General features: G+C 36.1%; 1 long non-coding RNA gene across 1 annotated transcript; it reads left to right on the forward strand.

The window, feature by feature from the left end:
- Positions 1-987: 987 nt before the first annotated feature.
- On the forward strand, positions 988-5,828 carry LOC308319354. The gene is made up of 3 exons (XR_013964462.1): positions 988-1,106; positions 2,364-2,522; positions 2,648-5,828. It is a non-coding gene; the product is annotated as an uncharacterized lncRNA (long non-coding RNA).
- Positions 5,829-6,316: the final 488 nt, after the last annotated feature.

Raw genomic sequence — 6,316 nt, forward strand, 5'->3', positions numbered from 1 at the left:
CGGAGTGATGGAGATCGACGAGGGGATGGAGCTGCTCCTAGACGACAACAGTGTCGTCAACATTTCCCTGGCCAAATTTCGAGACATTTTCCCCCCTGAAGTGGAATTCCCCCGAAGGGCTACGTTCACCTTTGACCAAGGGAACGTCAACATCGCCCTGGTCGAGGAGGAGGAAGAGGACCAGGAGCAGCTTCCTTGTTTTCAAAACTAATTTTTTTTTTTCTTTTTTTTTTGGCCAGGGAAATGTTGACGACGCTGTTGTCGTCTAGGAGCATTAAGACAGTGTTTTCCTCTCCTATTTTGGGGCACCGTAGGCCTACCCTCTCCCCCGCACGGGGTCATAGGCAAAAAAAAACGTGCAAAAGATTTGCTTTTTATTGTTTTATTATTATTATTTTATTATTAGGCCTATTGTATGTTCATTCATCCATTCATTATTTCTTGTTCACGAAATAAATTTAATACTACTTAAATAATACTTGCTTTCTTTATCCCAACCAAGACTCACACATTGTTTCAGGGGGGAAAGACCAACTCTTTCACTGTTTTAATAACATAATACAGACAATGAATGTCATTGCTTGATTTATTGAATATGCCTACTTTATTATAACTTCATTACCAGTTGGCCGAAAAAAGTACACTAAATAGAGTTCAATACAAGGTCTGCTAAGAGGATTTAAAACCCACGAAAGGGCTATGGCTTAATTGGTTATATATTGGAGTCCTTCCTATTCAGTTCATGGGACATTTAATGACAAATATATACAAATATACAGTACTATGCAAAAAAAAAGTCATATAAACGGTTAGAAAGTTGATGCTCAATGTAAACCTTTATTATTTAGATTTAGATTTCTGCTATTCTGTATTTCAGGTTAAAATAGTTGTAATACTTTGATATATGCATCAATGAAAATAGGTAACCTTCCTATAGAATTATTTTAACCTTGAACCGGAAGTGAATAGTGATACTGATTTGCCATAGCTATGCCTGAGCTATGCACAACAACTAATATTGGACAGTTGGACCTCTAAGAGTTGGACACCCGTGGTAATGGGTCAACTGCATGTGGGTGTTGGATGAAATCCTTGACAAGCTTATGGTAAGAATAATCAATAGATGTGTGACATTATGGGTAAATACAATGATTTAACGTGGTCCGTAGCTCTCGTCAAATGTTGATTTATGTAGTTGTGTTAGACTAAAGTCACACTAGCGCTAATGCTAATGCTGGCTAGCTAACGCCAGGTTAACGTTTCAACTATAAATACGATACAATCTATGTCAATTGGTAAAATCTAAATGCACGTGTTTATGTGATAAAGTAGCTTATTGGATCATGAATCATTACCACGGATCCTTAGTTATAATCTGATGTTATGTTACGTTTCTCATCCGCATCTCATTCAGTAAGCTATATTAGCTGTGGTTGGTTTATCTGTCATGGTGGAACTTGAATGACAAAGTCTGCATAAACGTTCATAGTTCAAATATAAAGTGCTCACGTTTGCTAATACCTGCCCGAGCACAATTGAAACATTCGTGACCATATGGTGAGCTATGAATCTATAATATTGGTAGTATTATTAGCATTAATTTATCATACAGTTATGTTGTAGCCATCACAGTAAACGATACATTACATGAACATCATGATCATTATGTTCTCCGATATACACTTGCTAATAGACATACTAGTGACTAGTGTATAATGCCAAACACTAGCGTAAATATAACTGAGTTTAGAAATGTATTTGTGTGGGTATAATGTACACAGTTTTGCTATACTTACACATCACATACAAATATAGACTAAGTATAGAACATCTATTCTAATTAACACATGTGCACAATGCTTGATTATCTTCCATTAAATTAATTTCTAGGTGTGCACATTATGAAATTATGACCGATATCCCATCTGATTATATATCTGCAGATACAGATTCTGACCGATTCCGATATTATACAGAAGACCACAATGGAAACAAGCCTATGGGTGGCCAAAAGGCTGTTAATAAAGTATCAATCAATCAATAGATAATGTTTACCTCTCACAAAGAAAAAACTCTTAATTTCTGAATTCAACATGCCTCACGTTGAAAATGAAAACATGAAGCGAGTGATCATCAGCGACTTTATCGTAATCTTAGTGAGGTAAGCAAGCAAAGATATGTCTGGAATGGGGTGGGGGGTGCTTACAGAGTAAAAGCGGCCATATCTTCCCGGCACCCCTAGCTTCTATTTTGAAAGAAATCCCAGTGCCGATTGTGTTAATGTGGAAACTACGTATGTTGACATGCGCACATACATGGAGCAAATTTCCACTAAATTTCTCTTGTGTTTCCATCACACCAAGGATCCAGGGCCTGAGATGGAAGCAGTGATCCTCAGCCAGGAGAGCCCCGTCTCCTCATGCCCCAATACAGCAGCCTGAGAAGCTGTCGTCTCGACGCAGACCAAAATGTTCAAAAATAGCAGATGTACACGCTTGCAGCGTGGCACAGAGTAACACGCTGTGAGCTTGTATATCTGCTTTTTCTCAATAGCCAACGCCAGCTTTATTTTCAATGCCATCCTAATATCTTGTCCTCACAACACATGTAGAGTAAATACAAATGTGTGTGTCTCTGTCTGCCACAGCTGCGTTCAGAGATGGAGAAGAGGCAGGCGGTGAGCAAGGCAGTGACAGGAGCCCAGGCTGAGATGGAGAGAAATGTAAACGGGTGAAGGAGAAGTGTAAAAGAGGAGCTGTTGCAAGAGCTGAAGAAGAGTTTACATTCCATGAAGATGGTGAAAAAATACCTCATCTTCAAGCTGAAATTGTGTCACATCTTTTGATCTTTACAGGGTTTCTGTCCGACATGTATACATACTCACAGGGTCATCTCTTTCACTGGTGTACAAACATGATATTTGTGATTAGGGTTCAGATGAGTAAGCCTAGAGAACATGTATTTTATATAGGATATTCAAATCTAGGCAATATAATTACACAAAAACATTATTGTATTGACAGTCCTTGATGGTTGTATAATTTGTGTTCTGTAGGGTTTTTCCCACTTGCTCATCTGCCATGGTGACAGGATAACTTTGTGCCACAGCATAATGCGCCCCCTTAAAAGTATAAACTAAGGGCTGATTCATACTCCTATTTTACTGCTGTTTCAGAGCTGTAGTGCCGAAATGATTTCGGCTCGTCAGAAATGTTCATTAGCACAGAAGAGCTGACTTTAGGACGGTACCCGAACCTCAAATGACGTCACATTGTAGGCTCTACAGCGCCGAACTGACTTTTATTCGGCTCTAAAATAGGAGTATGAATCGGCCCTAATCATGTACCCAACAAAGATCGTAAAGGGACAGTTTAACTATATATTCTCAGTATACTAACTATTTCACAGAGTTGAAAGTGAACATTGAAAGACAAGTACTAATTATAAAACTGATCTGTTATTTTTTCCACTACATGTTTGCACACAGATTCCATGTAGGCCTATGTGACAGAAATGAGAATGTGTTGTATGTTTATTTTATTCATACTGCATATTTGTATGGTTTATATTGGAGCAGGTGTTAGCCAGCTATCCACTGTGGTTGTCTCACTCACTTTGATAGTGACCAACTTTTGTGTGTATATTTTTTATCAATATGTATGTGGTAGTGCCCCTAGACTGAATGTATCACCTGAGCCATTTCGCTGGATCAAAGACATTGAAGGCTATTCAAATAAGTAAAAAATGGTGTTGCAGTGAAACCCTGATAAGAGGGACTAGAAATATTTGTATGTTCAGCATGCTGTGCAGATTTGTCACTTGAAAACAAAATGGTGTTAGATCACATAATTATGATCTTAAATGGAAGCATATCAGGTTTACAAATGTAAAGAAGTGGGTGAAATTAGTTGTCAGCTCCACAAGCTAGAGCAAAATGGCAAATCATCAAATTATGAATCTGCAATTCATTTGATAGACTTCAAAATTTGATGTTCAATATGCACTTGGTTAAAACCGTTGTCAAGTACTAGCGCTGCTTGTGGATAAAATGTCCAGCAGGAGGCAGCAATGCATCAATATTCGGAATGCTATGTAATTTGAACTGTTAATCTGAAGTTTATGTACACGTTATAGTCTATCAATGCCTCACGGTTTAACAGGTAATGTACAATCTGTAATAGATAAATGTACTTAAATACAAGAGCGTTACCACTGAATTTATATTCTCAAATCAAATCAATGGTCACGTGTCACTTAATAAGAATATTACTCGGGCTGATCTTAATTGGTAGGCTATTGTTTTTGATGCGTGCATGTGCGAGAAAATTGAAAACAGATTTTCAATAATGGCAGAATGGTGCAGTGAATCTGTACATTTACGTAAGTACTGTAGGCTGCTTAATTTTGAGGTATTTGTACTTCACTTAAGGAGGCTACTTAACTCCACTACAGTCTCAGATCCAAATATTGTATTTTTACCCAACAACATTTCTTTGACAGCTTTATTTAGGCTACTATAGTTAGTTTGTAGGATTTAAAAAAATATATATATTTGGTGTAAAGCTTTTGGTACAAACATGTTCGTACTTGTATATGTATATATATATATTACAAAACATTAACCGCTTCAGCAGTAGACTATACATTTTGGTCATTTGAAAATAGACTAGCTTATAGGCCTATGTATATTCGTACGTCCCTTGTTTTGATGAATTGAAAATGGTGGGCCCTCTTGTAAACAAGTAATGCTTAAGGTGTCGTCCACTCACAGCTAACAGTTTTTGTATTGATATTGATTGATTGAAATCTTTATTAACAGTTTGCAGAATTACAGTACATTTCAAGCACAAACTCAATACAAAGACTGTTAACTGTGAGTGGACGACCAATTAAGCCTCACACTTGTTTACAACAGGGTCCACATTGTTCAATTCATCAAAACATTTAGAGACAAACAAATACACTTCTATGTAGTTAAAATATAGGAAGCGAAAAGGGAAAAAAATATATATACAGTGAATAGACAGATATGTACAGTAATTCTGCAAACTGTTAATAAATCAATCTGCTATTTAAAATATATTCTATAGTACATATTATTGTACTCGATGCAGAATGTGTAATTATTACACATTCTGCACAAAGAGTACTTTCTTTCTAGTTTGATACCAACACTTGTGCTTTTAGTATATTTTGAATTCTGGACTTTTTACTGGAACAGAATGTTTCATTAACTTCATTTTGGATTATTTACAAAACGTGAGAAACCAGGGAAAAACTGGGATGATGGAAAGTGTTAAAATGTTAACCACAGCCTAAACATGGAGGTCACAACTCATTGTTAAATTTATGCTGAACAAATGTTTTCTTGTATATGTCAATGTCAAAAAATATCACCCAAAATACTGTTAATAATAATATTAATAATAACTACTTTACCACTAAGACTGTTATAATGCATCAATAATGTCCTCTATTAATACATCTGATAAATACTTAACTATATCATTTTTCTTATTTAGTGAAGTACTAGCCATTGCATGGCTCAATTATTGTCTAAAATGTATGTCAATTTTGTTTTTATCAATCTTTGCACAGATGAACTTGTATGCAAAATGCAAAAATAAAAATCCTTGTATGTAAAAAATGTATGCCCAAACTCGTGATTTTTTAAAGGTACAGTAGATACTAGTAGAGCCCATCTAAAGTAAGGACTTGTTATGCCTTGTAAAGTATGTATACATGAAAAAGTAGTTATATAGAAAATGTCCATACCATCATTAAGCACATTAAAGATTATGTTATTAACCTGGAATTAAACATTTATAATTGTGTCTACAAATGTTTCGGAAGTGGTAATTTTCTTATGAAATTGGGGGTCTGTGGGATGACCCACCAAGTTTGAGACCTGCATGTAGCATGTTTAGAGATTATCTGGAGTTATGACCCAGCCAATAGGAAGACAGTGTGGATGGGGCATAATATGTTACAGCTGTAACATATAGTAAGACCACCCACAAACTTTGAGACCTGTAGCATGCTGGGAAACAGAGTTAAGGCTGTTTAAAGCCTTACATTGCGCATAAAACGCAATGTATAAAGTTATTGCTGTGTCAAGTTTGAAACTTGGGGACCGGAGTAATAGTGTTCCCATTGGTGGTCTAACTCCATAATCAACATTTCGGGACTGTAGCAAAAGTAGAAAATGTATTAAAGCTGAAGTAAAAGTTAAAAAAAGTATGAACATTTGGAAAAACTATAGTTTAAGCATAAATAACTGCATAAAGCGGAATAAAGTATGTGGAAGTTGTAGAAG

This window comes from Protomyctophum bolini (assembly GCF_963924005.1).
Source record: "Protomyctophum bolini genome assembly, chromosome: 8".
Taxonomy (NCBI): domain Eukaryota; kingdom Metazoa; phylum Chordata; class Actinopteri; order Myctophiformes; family Myctophidae; genus Protomyctophum; species Protomyctophum bolini.